Source organism: Protopterus annectens, chromosome 7.part0 (assembly GCF_019279795.1).
Source record: "Protopterus annectens isolate FY-2018-M chromosome 7.part0, PAN1.0, whole genome shotgun sequence".
NCBI lineage: Eukaryota > Metazoa > Chordata > Ceratodontiformes > Protopteridae > Protopterus > Protopterus annectens.
The window spans coordinates 252,827,041-252,845,448 of NC_056739.1; positions in this window are offsets into that span (position 1 = coordinate 252,827,041).

Genomic DNA, 18,408 nt, shown 5'->3' on the forward strand with positions numbered 1-18,408 from the left:
TAGTTCCTGCTCACAGTGACTGAAAATGGCCAACACCACCATGAGGTTCCTAGGTATTGGAATGTGCTTCCATGCAATTGGCTATGGGATTGTTACCACAGCTGTTCCACATGCAATCAGCTAGGGGAGGGCTGCAATTTGTGCAGAGACCATCAGCTGATCATGAGCATCACATAAAATAAACATACTGCTGCCTAAGCAAGGCAGATGTGGGTCCCCACATCCACCAAAGAGGGAGTGGGGAGGCAGACAGAGGCAAATACATGTCAGGGAGGGGTGGGAGTGTAAAACTGAAGCATGTTCATGACACAAACCTACCAGCACAGGGTATCAAACCCCCGACAACTATGTAGTGCTATCACAGTTCGATGCAGTTATTGGATACACCACATGGGTTACTTGATGTGGAGCACTCAGAGCATATATGTGAGGGTGAGTGTCATCTGCAACAGGGATACAGTAGATATACGTTAGGTGTCGTACACGTGCTTGTCTGCATGTACAGGTGCCAGCGTCAACACAGGCACACTCACACAGGGATGCACACACATTGACACACTTGGCAAGGCCAGGAGTGCAACTCCATACTAGTGGGATTGCCACAACACATCAATGTGCAGGTGTCACATGCACCACATGGGTCATACAGAGGCCGTATGGGCAAAGGGTACAAGGAGATGTCACACATCTGACAGCATGCTTCAGTATGCCCTGGGGGGTTGTAGTGAGTGTGGATGTGGACATACAACACACACACATGGACACACAGGGTACCAGTTCTGACATGCATGGGTGCATGTCTACACGGGTGTGTGGTGGTCAACTGTGCCAGCAGGCTGTACAAGGGTAGACGATGGGTATACCTTGGCATCAGGCCACATGACAATGGTCTGCATTGTCGCATAGGCCTGTAGTTACTGCATTTGCCCACACAGGTAGGTATTGCATTCCCCCATCCAGTCACCTGGATGACTATTGTGTGTGGCCAATGCTGTACACCACATGCCACGTATGTGTTCCTTAGTCCATGACATTGGTGGTGTCTGGGATGTGCACACCTCCCACATGCATGTACAGTGACATGTGGAACTGTACCTGTGGTGTCTGGCCCATTTTGTGAACACAGAATATCATCGTGTGTGCCAGTCTTGCCCACCTGTGGCAGGAACTGGTACTGGGCAGCAGGTTTAACCTTCACCTACACTGATGGCATGCCAACAGCAATCCCTGATGTCAGTGTCATCTGTCCATACAGGACATGTTGTCAGGCATGGTATGTCCATTGTGAGTCACATGTGAAGGCAACACAGGTGGTGCAGGTGTCCACTGGGGAACATGGTAGAGGTGCACTGTCTGCATGTACGTGCATATTGGACAGATGGGCAGGGTGATATGCCCTCTGTAGCCCACTGCTATCACTGCATACTACTATCAGTGGCCAATATGCAGTGTACTACCCATGTATTGGCTGCTGCCTAGGCATGTGTGTTCATATGACACATCGGTTGAGTGTGTGCTTTGAGTAATAGTGGGGTTGCTAACTTGGATTGTCTGGCCTTGGTGTCACATGTATGGGTATGGCTTTGCACCCCAGCCTCCCAGCTAATTTACATCTGTTATCCCTGTATGGTTGACATTGTGATATATAGTAGGGCCACCATAAAATAAATTAGCAAAACCCCTTCCACAATGCCCACAGTTCACACACACATATTTTATTACACTACAACCTAACTATTTTATTACACTACAACACTATGCAGTTAAAGTACGCACCACAGACATTACTGGAGTACTGTTTCCCTACAGGTGTATTTCACAATGAATGACATTAGCAGGATTACCAAAGTAGGGTATTTCAACTGTACTGCAAGTGACTAGCCGAAAATGCATTGCTCACTACACAGCCAGTGAGACACACACACAAAACATCCACAACTGACATGTGAGGGTATAGGACCCCTGATTGAGGTCTATATCACACTACAGCATGGAGCTGTTATGGGACACATCACAGGGATTACTAGAGACTTCCTTCCCCAAAGGTGTATTTCACATTGAATGACATCAGCAGGTTTACCAAAGTAGGGCAGTTCAACTGTATTGCAAGTGACTAGCCTAAAATGCATCATTTCCTACACAGACAGTGAGACACACATAACATCCACAACTGACAAGTGTGGGTATAGAAGCGTAAGCGAGGTCTGTATCACACGATAGCATAGAGCTGTTATAGGCCACACCACAAGCATTACTAACGAGCTTTCTCCCCAAAGTGTTGCTTCTCAATGAATGACATCAGCAGGATTGGCAATGTAGGGCATTTGAAATGTACTGTGATTGAGTAGCCTATGATGCATTGCTCCATACACAGACATTGCAACACACACAAAACATCCAGAACTGCCACTGGTGGAGCTGGAACCCTACCACAGTTCTACACCACACTACTGCAGTACGCAGTTAGAGGATGCCCTACAGAGATTACTGGGCTAGGACTTTCCCACAGGTGCATTTCTAGGTGTGTGACATCAGCAGCCTTGCCAAAGTCGAGTATGTGTATTGGACGGGGTGTGAGTGGCCTAAAAAGCATTGTTCTCTACGCAGTCAGACACACACACACACACACACACACACACACACACACACACACACACACACACACACACACACACACACACAGTTGCCAGGTGTGGGGTTAGAACACCTACCTCACTACTTTATCACACTACAGAAGTACGCTGTTACAAGGCATGTGATGGAGATTACTGGGCTATGATTTCCCCAGAGGTGTATTTCTAGGTGAGTGACATCAGCAGCCTTGCCAAAGTCAAGTATGTGTATTGTATGAGGTTTGAGCAGTCTAAAAATATTGCTCCCTACTCAGTCAGACACACCCACACACACACAGTTGTCAGGTCTGGGGTTAGAACACCTACCTCACTACTTTATTACCCTACAGCAGTATGCAGTTACAAGGCATGCTACAGAGATTACTGGCCTATGGTTTCCCCAGAGGTGTATTTCTAGGTGAGAGACATCAGCAGCTTTGACAAAGTCAAGTATGTGTATTGTACGGGGTGTAAGTGGCCCAAAAATATTGCTGTTGACACAGTCAGACACACACAGATTCACACACCATCTCACACACACACACAGTTACCTGGTCTGGGGTTAGAACACCTACCTCACTACTTTATCACACTACATCAGTACACAGTTACAAGGCGCGTTATGGAAATTACTGGGCTATGATTTCCCCAGAGGTGTATTTCTAGGTGAGTGACATTGACAGCCTTGGCAAAGTCAAGTATGTGCATTGTATGGGGTGTGAGTGGCCAAAAAGTGTTGCTCTCTATGCAGTCAGACACACACACACACACACACACACACACACACACACACACACACACACACACAAACACACATTCACACAGTTGCCAAGTCTGGGGTTAGAATACCTACCTAACTATTTTATCACACTACGGCAGTACGCAGTTACAAGAAGCGCTATGGAAATTACTGGGCTATGATTTCCCCAGAAGTGTATTTCTAGGTGCGTGATATCTGCAGCCTTGACAATGTTGTGTATATGAACTGTACTGAGTGTGAGTAGCCAAGAAAGCATTTCTCTCTACACAGCCAGAGACCGAGACATGCACACATACATGCACTCACACAGTTGCCAAGTCTGGGGTTAGGACTACTACCTAACTAGTTTATCAGTACAGCAGTACACAGTTATGGGACGTGCCATGAGGATTACTGAGATACAGCTCCCCCAAAGGTGTATTTCACATTGGATGGCCTCAGCAGGCTTGTCATGATACTGCTATGGGGAGGGCAGTGTGTACATGGGCCATAACCCATTCATGTTGGGGTTGACATGCCACATGAGGGCACACACAAGGTCATATGCCACAGGTACGTGTATACAGCTACTAGGTGACATCTTCCTTGTACAGTCATGTTGTACAGCTGGCACGTGCAACATGCCGTCATGCTGACAGATACTGGTGGCAAGCATCTGCAGTGAGTAGCACCTGCACCTCATGTGTTTGGGGCCCTTTGGCTGTGTGCTGGGTGGGACAGGCCCAGATGTCTTCTTGTCACGGCCACCCTCTTCAACACATTTATGTCCGTCTACCTTTGGCTTATTATAGTGTGCTGTCCTTACATATATGTCTGTATTCCTATCCACTGTGTATGAAAGGCAGGAGTGGTGCATACTGACATGTGTCTGCACTAAGAACTGCAAGTGCCAGATATGTCTGGTCCAGTGTTGTTTGCTGACATGGCCTTCTTGTGCTTAAGTGTGTAAGCATGCCCAGTATGGGCTTTCAGTATGTTGTTGACTGACATTGCCTTCATTCCTCTAAGTTTGTGAGCATGCCCAGTATGGCCATCTATATTGCATGTGCGGATCAAGTCCAGGTGGTTTGTACTGTGGTGCTGACCTTTGTGCTGTACACTGACAGGTAGCATGCTGTGTCTGCAGGGTATACATCAGTCATTTGGCATTGACTGCTGCTACATTTCTGCTTAGCAGGAGGGGGACACCAAACCATTTCTACATTTCTACACAGGGGTGGTGGGGCACCTGACTGTTACCATAAGTGTACATGGGATAGTGGGGCACACCTTACACTTTTAAACAGTTGCTAGGACTGTACTGGTATGTTGGGTACACCATTTCAGTCTCTAGTCTTACCTATCGTGCTGGCTAGAGGCATACCAGTGTACTACAGATCGTAGCTTTCATGCCTACATATTAGTTTCTGACTTCCTAGCCTTCACAACTGACATCCAACTGGCTGGCCTGCTGTAGTCTCTCTGTGTAGGGCTGGGGTAGGGGTTACCAATGGGGCTCATTCAGAGGCCATAGTACAGCATTTGTTTGTGTTTGCCTACACCTATCCTGCTGGCTGTGACTGTTGTTGGGTATGTGCCCCCCCGACTGGTATGTGTGAGTCACTTACCTTGTGGGTGTTCCAGTATTGAGGGTGGTGATGCAGGGCTTTCTATGTCGGATGCACATAGTACACTCCCTATATATGGTTGAGCACAGGTAGTGTCATGTTTGACATCTCTTTTACTGTATATGCTAGTCGGAGAGAGGTGTCATTCCATGGGTCCCTACTGTGTCAGTGCATGTGCTATGCATTGCCTCTTGGCCAAGGCCAGGGCATACTGGGCATGCCTCCTTCTCCCTACTGGAGCAGGCTCAGGTTGTTCCTCCTCTGAGTCACTCTGCACCTGTGCAGGCCTTGGCACTGGTGGGGGGCTGTGTGGCCCTGCCTCGTGCTGTTCCTGCTGTAGCTGTTTCCGCAGGATCATATTGTGTAGCATGGCACATACAAGGACAATTTGGGTACATGTAGTTGGTGAGTACTGCAAGGCTCCACCGGATGTGTCCAGGCACTGGAACTGTGCCTTGAGCATCCCAAACACACACTCTATTATGATTCGTGTTTGTGCGTGTGCGTCATTATGGAGTTCTTGTTTGGGTGTGTGTGCATTTCTGATGGGTGTCATCAGCCATGGCTCCAGTGCGTATCCAGCATCCCCCACTAGGTGTCCATGTGGGATATCCCCATTGGCAATTATCTGGTACAGCTGCATCAGATGCCAGATGTGGGAATCGTGGTAGCTTCCAGGGCAGCGAGCACACACATTCATTATTATGCCCTGGGCATCGCACACGACCTTGCAGTTGATGGAGGGGAAGCTCTTGTGGTTGATGTAGACCCTACCCCGCTCACCTGGTGGTGCTTTAATGCATATGTGCGTGCAGTCTATTGCACCCACTACCTCAGGGTATTCTGCTATCTGGTGGAAGAGATGCATATTGCTAGCCAATGCCTCACAGGTGATGGGGAAATATACATACTCACCGACATGTGCTGACATGACATCCAGGAACTGGTGGAGTACCCTGGATGCTGATGCCTGTGAAATCCCCATCATATCCCCAGATGGCCTTTGGAAAGTACCTGTAGCTAGTATTCTTAGACCTACACATACCTTGGCATCCACTGGGATGGGTTCCCCTCTGTTAGTTCTGTGTGTGAGGCATGGCCGGCACAGCTCAACGATTTGCTGTAGGAGGTCCCTGTCCACCCTATAGCGCTCTACTATCTCCAGCTCATGTAGCCCTTGGTAGGTTACCCTGGGTCTGTACACTCTTCTCCATCTCCTCGCTGTGGGTTGCTCAGCAGCATTCACATCCTCACCACCCTCAGCCTCTTGCACATGCTGGTTTATGATAGAAAAAGCAGCCCCTAACATTTTAAAATTTCCCCGTCTGTATACACCGGTGGCGCAGGGTTTTTGCGAAAAACAAGTAGGAAAGGTGTTTGCATAGTTTATAGTGGTTTGCTGGACTGGGTTGGTCTGCTGCCTGTGTAATTGGCTGATTCTGATATATTTCTGTCAGCTAAGCTAGTTCTCCTTGATTACCTTCCTAGTGCTGTTTTCCCTTCCCATTGCCTCCCTGTTTAAGCCTGTGTGCACGCCATGCAAGCAGAGTGCTCATATGTGCACAGAGCTGCTTTTTCCTGGTTTAACTTCATTTTTCTTCCTGTAGGACTTGGTGCGCGGCGTGCACACCTGCTTACACTTTGTAAAGTGTGCTAAGCAGGTTTAGACACACCCCTGGCTTAGCTGCGCTAACCTAGGAGCAATCTCGAGCCACAGGTCTCCAATCTGCTTACAGTATGCCTGACATTCGCCCCCATGATGTCACCTATATCCTAGTCTTGCACCCAGCTATTTATACTCTTACACTCTTGGGACCTGCCTTACACCCTAGGAAAATCTGGGATTCACTAACCTTTCCCTCATTTGCATAGGATTGCCTACTAATGCATAGTTACATGTCCCACACTGAGCCTCCCCCCTTAACAACCACTACTCAATGGCCAAGTTGTCTTTTGCCTGCCATTGACTTACATGACAGAATACTGATTTTTGTTAGAATGGTCATTTTGAGTTTATTTTATTATTTTCCCCCCGATCTCGTTTGTGCGCCGCTGCCCTATGTTTAAACAGCCAACATCGGAGAAAAAAAAATTAAAGTTGTTTTATTTATTTTTTAAACAGTTTGCAGTGCCAATGGCTTTCTACAAGAAAATTAAAGTTGTTTTATTTATTTTTTAAACAGTTTGCAATGCCAATGGCTTTCTACTTGGCCATTGGCATGCTTCCTCAATAATATTCAGCCTTTATTTGGAGCTGTCATAGCTCCGTTTTGGAATATGCAGAAATGTACTCGGTTAGTAACAGAGTACATTTCTGTAGATTGCACATGTCTTGCACGGACTATTGCAAGCTTTCTGGATTGCATTATCACCTAATTTGCATAGATTTCTCCAGCAAATGAGGTGATTTGCATACCAGGGCTTAGTCCGTGCAAGATTAGTGCTGGAGCTCTCATGCATGCCCCTGCCAGCTGTTCCTGGATCGCACGGCAGACATATTGCCTGCGTGAGCTACTGCACTCATCTTGCACTCCATGCAGGCTTTTGAGAATCCGGGGGTCTGTTTACTGAACCTTATATTAGCAATGTTATTTAACTGTTAACATATTACTTACTATATCTTTTATTGTTATTATCCTTTTGTTTATAGTATTATTTAAATTGTTAAAAACTGTATGCAACCTGCAACTGCTTAATACCTCTACTTCTATGCTAATTGCTTTGTATATGTTTTTGGAGCTTATCTCCCTGGGCCTCCACTGAAAAAGGGCTTGTGCTCAGTTGGACACTCCTGGTCAACAAATGTAAAATAAAATAAATAATAAACAAAGTGTTAGCCAATATATGAAAGCCCAGGGAAACTGGGGTATACAATCCTTGGCAAAGCAATGTGGTCGGTTCGCCATGTCCTCCTATGCTAATAGATACTGGATCCCCCTGGAGTGGCACCAGAAACTTAGTCAATTACTAAAGTCGGTCACTTTGTGTTCATACTGTGGCATCATTCATGGTGAAAGTCGAATGCTGCTCAATGCAAGACACATACTTATATATAATACATATTTATAGAGATTAATAATGTCTCTTTTCATATAATTCAGAGAGGTACATCTCACATCATTTACACTTGCATAGACTATGATAGGTCACTGCACCACAGGCATAAATATGATTCTGAGTGTGTGCATGATATTGTGGCTCCTACCTTCTGATAGACAACTAACCATTATATTTTCATTGTCCAGCCTGGTTAGAGAGGCATCTGTGTGTCATACAGTGGAATCCCCTATAACCAAGAGTACAGTACTCTGTCGCATATCGTCTACTCAGAGGCGATCTCTGCTTAACATACAAGGCCATGTCAAACCCAGAGCTGTTGGACATGCTACACTTAAAGAAATCCCAATCCCTCAGAGCCTCATACTCCAGGGATCTAAATCTTGTCATCACAATAAACAAAACATGCTGGAGGGATAGGTTCCTGACCCAGAGACTCCCCAGACTCTGGAATAGATTGCCCATACATGTCAAGCAGAGTGCCTCTTTGGACCTCTTCAAGAGGAACCTTGACGATTGGATGGTAGAAAGGAAATTCATCCCAGGGAGCACTTCAGTTGCCCTGCTTGACAGGGGTCCAGGAAAGTAAATAATGTGGGAAGAAATAGCCAGGGAATTTTTATGGCTAGGCTTGTATAGGCCCTACGACTGATAGCCTAGTACCAGCCTATGAACCTATTAACTAGGCAAAGTGTTTGCTTGCCTTATAGTTTTTTTCTTGGTGAGAAATGCAGTAGGTTTATTTATGAAATGTGGTGTTGCTTTTGGTGTGTGCTTTAGTGATTTCTGAGAATCATTGTTGCCGTTTGATGGCTTAAGAGGTCTTTGAGATTTGGGAAGTTTTTTTTAAGTGCCTCAGTGTAAGAAAGTTTGTTGTTGTGTTAACTGGTATGTTCGAAGTATGTAGTATGTGTGCTCTTGATAACCTTGTTTGTAAGTGACATTTTTCCTCCAAGGAATTTATTTATGCACATCTCTTGAATACTGTGTTAATTACTTTAAGAATTAAAAGATTGTCTGCGTACATGAGACAATTGCTATAATGTCAAGTGCTCTGAACAAACATGTTTGGTGTCAATAAACATTAAATGCAGTGTAAAATTGAAAAAAGAGACACTTCAAAGATGCTGATGCACAGGAACACAGATATCTTTGGAAAGAGGCCTTTGACATAAACAACTTTCTTAAAGACACAGCATCCCAATTAATATATATATCTGATCTTTACCATCTAAGCCTTAAAAATATCCAGAGAATTATTTACAAGGTATAATATCAAGAACTGCAGTACTAAATGTTTGATCATAAAATTCCTGCTTATACAAAATATTTAACAGAAAAGTTATGTCAGTTTAAAGTTCAAAGTTTTAGAATTCCTCATAGGGCTTCCACTTAGTACTAGATAAGTGATAAAGTGAAATAGTCACTCTGCCATACCTGAGCAGGAACTGGATTTGGTGGTGTTAGTGAAGTATTGGTTTCTTGGGCTGCATTTCCTTGGGCTCTTAGTCACAGCCTGAGGACATGGGCTTTATTCTACCATGGAGGACTTCGGCAGCATAATCTTTTCATCTATTTCTCTCCATTCTAGCCTTTGATTGTCACAATTATCATTCACTTTCCTAGAAATTTATGGGTAAAGCCTGAAATTTTATCTTTGTTAACTTAATAAAATACTGTCTATTTTGTCTATTATGCCTTCTGCCTGGAGTTCAAGTAGTAAAGGACAATCACAGCTCAACTGCTGTTAGTACAATATCTTCTCAATGTTTGCTATTTTTGTCTTTTGGGGTTTTCATTCTCACAATATTTCCTGGATGAAGGATTGTTTGTTTGTTTCTCTGCAGTTGTGTTGTAATTATTTTTAATACACTTGGTGTGTGTCTGCTTTTCTTTAAGGCGTGCTATTTGCTGTCATTGGAGGAGCAGTGAATGAAGTAGAGAACTGTCCGCTTACATTTTTTCTCATCAAAATATGAGCTGGTGAAAACCACACTGCCTGTAATTCCAACAATACAAGTTGTCACTCTTTACTGTTTTGGATAAATTTTTCCACAAGATATTTTCTTTTTCTGTCTGGACATCCTTTTCACTTTCTCACTAGCACAGCAGCAGTTGGGTCTTACAGTATTGCAATGTAATTCCCATTTTGCAGCAAATTTTTGGAATCTAATTTTTATTGTCCATTCCCAGAAGTAACAAACAAACAAAACCAGAAGTAGCAGAAGTAAAGGACGAATTTGGTAGACAACAAATACAGCAACAACGAAACCCAAAGGATCCACCATGGCAGAGTATGAGTAAAATCTTTAATAACCAGGATATTAAAGGTCTTACTCATACTCTGTTGTGTTGGATCCTTTGGGTTTTGTTGTTGCTGCATTCTAAGAAGTAACAGTAGTTGGTGTCCCTTACCTAAAAAAAATCCTTTTATAACACATTATAATATTGGTAATTGTGTGTCTCAGTTTTTAACACTCTAGGATATTGTGTATGTCAGTATGTATTTGTTAATGTGCATCATGATGTTGGAAGAGATCTACCACAACTTTTACAAAAGCAAAATACTTGGCAACTGAGCCCATCAAGGTTCACAATTACTTATGAATATGACAGAGTCCTCTGACTGTGATCTTCATCTCAGAGAATGCAGCAGATTGTCAGGTAGTGAACCTAAGCCCCAAGGGCCCTAACCCAAGAAACTGATACCTTATTCCATAATCTATTAGTAAAATGAGACTCAGCACCAGTTTTTAGGCCAAAGTCTGGCAACATGATTAGTTCACTCAGTAGGCAGCCCTGTCTGCTTATCTGGCTAGTAGTTTATCTCCCTATCCTACCATATGAGTTATCAGTTCTGAAGATGAAGAGATTTCATATCCTATCCTACTGAAGCTTAATTCTTCTCAAGATTAGATATATTTACTATCTTCCCACTTTTGATATAGGGCCAGCAAGTTCAGTGCTTGTACACAGCAAAAACTTATGAGCATCCCGTAATAGTGCATTTGGGCACACTTCCCAAGAATGTATACTCTTGCTACTTATCTATTAATCCACCATACACTTACCAAGCGTAACCCTAACATCCTCAGCTCTCTGGCACCTGTAATCATCAATATGACTACTTTATTATCTGAGATGCTATGTTCTTGAATTTTACCCATGACTACTGAACCTAGACATTTATATGAAAAAGGATAAGATGTAGTCTACTACTGATGTGGACTTGGAAGCAAAGTAAGTACATTTGTTGACTACAAGATGGCAGATCTACCAGAATTTGTCTAATTCTAATACCAAGAATGATTAATTTCAGTGGACAGCTAGTATCTTATGAGTCTGTATAAATCTCAGATATCTACTAAGTATCTCATTCCAACTTGTGATGAAGTTCATATCCTCCTTATGATGATATATTTGACATCCATGGGGGTGACAAGAAACCATACAAAACATGTTCTTCTCTCTGCATCAGTATCAGAGTTCAGCCCTTAAGTATGGTTTGTGCAGAATCTTCCCAGTGGAGATCAACATGGCGCAAATACCCATCTATCTATTGAACAAAGTGTGTCAAGCAAGTCACAGTCCAACTCAGAGTAAAGAAACATGTATCTCCTCCACCTACCAGCCCTACAGCCAGGGACCAAAATATAAAACCTTTGGGACTCACCTACCACAACTGTCCTTTTAAGGTTAGTTTCTTATATCGGGTTATTATTTCCAGGGAGCTTGTCTGTCAAATACTATTCTACAATTCACTAAGCAATGAAATCACAAACATTCTTGAAATTAAGTGTCTAGATTATAACATTCTCACTGTATCTGACCCTCCTGGTCCTTGATATCAATGTTAGTATTCAACTAAATGTATCAGCCCGTTTTATTGAATATGTGATAAAGCACCCAAGATCTGTTTCACAAAGTGTCACCCGTTGACACCAGAATATGCAAAACTTCTTATCATGCATGCAAACTCCATTGAGGTGTACTAGTTCATTGGAAAAAGAGAGTATAACAAGGAATAACTTGGTCCTGGATAAGCTGCGTGAAGCTTGAAATTATCCCAAAGCATAACATGCATAAAAGCTGTAATAAGTAGAGGTAAATGTATTTTTCTCATTAAAAAATGTGGTTATTTGTTTCAGTAAATTCTGCAGCATATAAAATATACTGAATGCAAATACGTCAACTGTATAGAATACACAACTGCTTTCAATAGAAAGGTAGGATACTGTTAAGAGTGAAACCAGCTTCTCAAATATGCATCTGTATTTCTTTAAATGTTCAAGCAAAAAAAGAAGGGATGAATGACAAACTAATTAAAAGAAGAAACGTTATGTCTCCAAAAGGAAAAATGCTGCTATATAAATGCAACCACACTGCAATTTTATTATTTAAACAAACAGATAAAGCACGTTCATCCATAAAATATAGCACTTCATCAGATAAGGTTTAAAGTAAAATGCCTGGTTCAAATAACATACCATAACCATGTGATAATAGGTTCATAGGTAAGTACTAGGCTATCTGCCCGAGGGCATCTATAAGCCTAGCCAGAATGTGTTGGCTTTCGCCGCCCCCTTAGAATAGTTCCCTGTGCCTCTGTCCAGCAGAGACAATAGTTCCCTGTGCCTCTGTCTAGCAGCCACTGCAGTGATCCCCAGGGTAAATTTTCTGTTTCCCATCCGCTCGTCAAAGTTTCTCTTGAAAAGTGTTAGTAAGGGGCTCTGCCTAATGTAGATTGGAATCCTGTTCCAAAGCAGGGGGAGTCTCTGGGACAGGAGTCTATCCCTTCAGCATGTCCTATTTATCATTGTGGTGAGGCTTAGATCCCTAGAGCATGTGGCTCTTGGGGATTTTTTTTTTTGTTTTTAGGTGGAGCATGTCCTTCAATTCTGGGTTGGACATGGCCATGTATGTCAGGCAGAGATCACCTCTGAGTAAGTGGTATGCAACCAAGTACAGCTGGAGTTTCTTCAGTCAGGCTGCATAGGGCATCTGTTTGAGGCCATTAATCCTCTTGGTGAGGTACATCTGTGGTCTTTCCAGCTGTTGCAGGTGTCTTGTAAGATACATCCCAAATGGGGCGTTGTACTCTATGATGGGTCTGATGAGTGATGAGTAGAGGGGCACAATAACCTCTTTTGTTCTAGATGTGAACCCTTTTGTGATTAGGTGGGCCACAAAGAAGGATTTTCTAACCACCTTGGCAATATGATTATCAAAGGAGAGATTACTATCTACTTGGGTCCCCAGATCTCTTATTACATTTTCTGTATTTAGGGGACTACCACGTATGTGGTAGTTCACGGGTACTTTGTTTTTTCCAAAGGGGATGACTATGCACTTTTTGGCATTTAGCTTGAGGCCATGATTTTGACACCAGGTATCCGTCTTAGTGAGACCCTTCTGGAGGATGTCTGTATCAGCCGGAGTGTCAATTATGGCCCCCAGTTTGCAGTCATTTGTGAACCTGGTCAGCCATAGTCCTCCTTTGCTTGCCTGCACCTCTGAGAAGTATATACCGAACAGGAGGGGTCCCAGGACTGAGCCCTGGGGGATGCCATTTGCAACCAGTTTAGAGTCAGACCTAGAGCCTGCAACTCTCACCATATGGGTTCTATCTATGAGCCAATTGGCAACCCATCTTGTGATGTAGGGTTTTATGTTCAGGCTGGTAAGCTTGTTTATAATACCGGAATGGGGAATGGTGTCGAAAGCCTTTGCGAGGTCTAGGTAGGCTGTGTGGACCTCCTTTCCCTTGTCTAAAGCCTTGGTAACTGTCTCAAAGAAGTCCAGGTTTAGGAGGCATGATCTGCCCTTAACAAAGCCAAATTGGGTAGGATCCAATGTTTGAGGTTCCCAATGTCTCTGTTAATGAGTTCCATGATGATGCACTCCATAGCCTTGCAGATCAGGCTAGTCAGGCTTATAGGGCGATAATTTCCAGGGTCCATTCTGGCTCCACCTTTGTGGAGTGGGATAACTGTTGCTGTGCACCACTCTATGGGTATCATCAAACTCCCACTTAAAGTGCCAAGCCTATAAAAACCCATTTATGTTTGTAAGTAGAATTATGAAAACTCTTATAGAAGTTCACTTATAAAAATATGATGTCCATATATTAATGGATCTATGCATATGAATTATGATTCACTAAACAGAATAAATAAATATGTACATCATGTTTAAAAATGAATTAAAATTACATTAAAATTAAATTATCTTCCAGTTTACGGCCAGTAACATGAAAATATAATTATCAGTTTATTCAACATTTTACAGTTTGAGGGTTTTGGTTTCAGAATTATGACATTCAGTATTAAAATACATGATCGTATTGTATGCATCCTAAATTATGTTTTTTTTTCTTATTTATTGCTTTACTGGTAAGTGTGTACATGTCTGGAGTGGTGGGCAATAATGTCTCATCAATGCATCAGAGATTACTACAGACTACTAGAGGTGGCTCCACATACTCCCCCCAGTAGCTCATGTTCCACTACCCACTGGGACCTCTGAGTGTTGTGATGCACATATTTATATAGCCAGTATCCCCATGGCAGTGATAATGAACTGGTTTCAAAGCAGTGATTCTGTGAAAGACCACGCCCATGGTGAAAGACTGTTCTTAGAATTTTTTTTATAAATGGCATTATTATATAAATAATAAAATAAATTGTTGTGCAACGTTCCTGTGAAATGAGTGTTAGGATGATGAGGCACAAACATTTTGAATGCTCTTACGTTTGCAAAGTACTACCTTAAAATCTGTTTTTCATGTGCTTTAAAAATGGCATTTCTCATCCAAACATAACTCATCAAATGAAAAATATATCTACAAAGACAGAAATGACACATGCAACAACTGGAAATCCCATAGAGATACCTTACTGAAAGGATACAAGGCTAAACAACATATCCTACATGGACCGTCTCACAGCCCTGTCACTATACTTGCATCCTACAGACTGCTAAGAAGTGACCTGTGTCTGGCATACAAGGCATCCTCTGACCCATTTACTGCACATCAGCAAGTCAAATGGAATCAGAAATACTTGTTCTAGGGATATGAACCTATTTTTAACATCAACAGAGCAGTCTGGAGGGACAGGTATATTTCATAGGGGATACCACTGCTGTGGAACAGACTCCTCGTCCATGTAAAACAAAGCTCATCCCTATCCATATTCAAGCTCAACTTAAATCTACGGATAGGAAACAGACAATGTACCCCAGGAATGTCCCCATACTACTAATGGACAGCGGCAGCTCCTAAATGCTTTATCCCACGCTTGGGTCTTTCCAAATTATCTATGGTATAATCCCAGTTATTCTCATTAAGGGTCGTATATAATTACTGACCATGAGATTGGCAAGGCAAATGTCTAACCGCATGGGATAGCTTGATTTCAGCACAAAAAGAGAAAATGGTTTGGCTTAAAATGGCCTGCAAGGGCAGCTAGCCTAGTACTTACCTGAGAACCTATGAACTTAAATAAAAACATGTCACTGAAAACTGAAACAATGAGCTGTTGCTGCTGCACATTTCTTCACTGTATATGGTGTGATCCTGTCATTCTCCATGTGCACATTCAGTGAATCTGAGAATCTCTTCATCGTTCATGGTTTGAGCCTTTCATTCTCCATGTGCACATTCAGTGAATCTGAGAATCTCTTCACTGTACAGGGTGAGCCCATCATTCTCCGTGTGCACATTTGGTGAATCTGAGAATGTCTTCACTGTTCAGGGCATGATCCTGTCATTCTCCATGTGCACATTTGGTGAATCTGAGAATCTCTTCACTGTTCAGGGTGTGATCCTGTCATTCTTTTTTTTTTTTTTTTTCCAAATAATTTTTTATTTTTCCATAATTATAAACCATGCATACACGTGAATATACAAACAATGAGAATACTCAAATATTAAATACATAATGACTTGCAACATTGTTAGAAAGAAAAAAAAAAGAACATGAGAGCGGGTTTACATTGAACGGAGGGAAAGAGTAAATACATACAGAAGTATGCATAGTACACTAACTAACAACAATAACCTAAAAAAGGAACAGTATTTACAATGCTACCAGAACTAAATATAGACCGTGTCACTAGTTATAAGACTAAATATTAGCATCCCCACTTGTAACCTACAACAGGAGAGATAAACCCCTCAAGCAAAGATAAAAAAAAAATGTAAGAGAAGCTTTGTACATTAACCAAAATTTAATCACACAGAATTACCTCAAATAGGCTTTTCCAAAGTTTACTGAAATAAGCTCTCTTCTTAGGTCCATTTATGATGAATTTCTGGGCATAGATATATTTGATAGCCATATCTTTAAATCCCCGCCAACATAATTTGGTACGATCTAACCAATTATAAGTAATGTAAAGTTTTATGAGAGAGCACAGCGTTATTAGAATATGAAGATGAAATTTAGGCAAACTAGGAGGGGGAATGTTTAGAATAGCCGTTTCCCATGAGAGGGTAGAATTATAGTAACCCATTTTTTTGAGACGCACTTTGAGAGAACACCATAATTTATAGGAATGATTACAGTGCCACATAATATGTAATAAATCAGCTCTCACACCAGAACAGCATGCACAGATAGGAGAACTATTGGAATTAAATTTGTTAATTATTACAGGGGTATAATAAGAGTTATTATTTAACATCAATTGAGTGTACAAGAGTTTTTTGAAGGGAGATAGTTCTATACTAGTTTTTATGGCTAGTAGTTTTTGATCCTCTGTAATGAGGGGATTTTGATTATCCCAATATTTGGAGAAAAGACAGTTACCTTTGCAAAGTAATGGGAGTAATAATTTGTATGATGAGGAAATTGTTTTATTATTGTTAGAAACTGTAGTAATAATTAGGCTTAGTTTATCAATTACCTGCGAATTGGGGAAAAATTATTAGTTTGCGAAGTTATAAGTTCTCTAAGTTGACGGAGAATAACCGTGTACTTGTTATTGACCTTAAGGATTAATCGTAGCTCGGCAAGAGACAGGGATTTATGTTTAATAATATCCCATACTATAAGATCTTTGATGATAGGGAATTCAGTAAGATCTATCATCTTGTTGTTAATTTTAAGATTTGGATTGAGGTGTAGTGGTTGAAGAAAAGGAAGAATAGGTTGAAGATTAATGTCCTTGATCAATTTTTGAAATAGTTTTATTTTGAATTTCAATAGGGAGGATAATTTTAAGCTAATCAGAGAGATGGGTGATAAAAAGGGAACAGCCTTAGGATTGATTTTATTAGAGAGAATATGCCTGTGCCACATACTTAACCAAGCTGGATAGTGGGTTTGAGCTTTGCTATTCATGCTAGCGATAGACCAAAGTTTATTAGAGCATATAATCACGTAATAAAGACGAAAGTTTGGAAGGCCCACCCCACCTTTCTCCTTGGGTAGACTTAGTTTGGGAAAAGAAATCCTAACATTCTTGGGAAACCAAAGGAATTTTACTAAAGCTTTATCAATCTGTGAAAAAAAATTATTTGATATAATTACATTTGTCGCACTAAATTGGTAAAGGAGTCTGGGTAAAATATTCATTTTCACAATAGCTACTTTAGAGAGAAATGATAAGTTCATTAACTTCCATCTTTGTAAGTCTTGACATATGATAGACCATGATTTTAGCAGATTATTTTGAAGCATAGAAGCTTGATTGTGTTCAAAGTTAATGCCAAGATATTTAAGACTATATGAAATATGAAAGGAAGATTCAGGGAAAAAGAAAGGTTTATGAGCCTCAGGGTTTATTGGGAGAATATGGGATTTTTTATTGTTGACTTGATAGCCAGAAGCATTAGAAAAAGCACTAATTGCGTTTAAAATTTTTGGTAGATCTGAATTAGGAAATTGAAAATAAAGATTTAAGTCGTCGGCAAAGGCCGATAGTGCTACTTGTGTGTTGAGAATTTTAGGTATAGCATGGTATGTATTTTGGGTAATGTATAGGAAGAATGGTTCAATAAATAGATTGAAGAGAAAAGGAGAGAGTGGACAGCCTTGTCTTGTACCATTAGTGATCCGAATTGATTTAGATCTTTTTTTATTTATATATAAATAAGTGTATGAGTTTGAGTAAAGAGTTCTAATCATATCTGAAAAAATTATAGGTATATTAAAATGTGATAGCGTAGAGAACAGAAAGTCCCAATTTACTCTGTCGAATGCTTTTGATGCATCTAACGTCAGGGCATATAGCGGATTTTTCTCTTTTTTTGTGAACTGTATAAGAGAGTCCAATGTTAGTGTGTTATCCCATGTATGTCTATTGGACATAAACCCAGCTTGGTCCGGTGATAGTATATATGGTAATACCTGTTTGAGTCTGTTAGCTA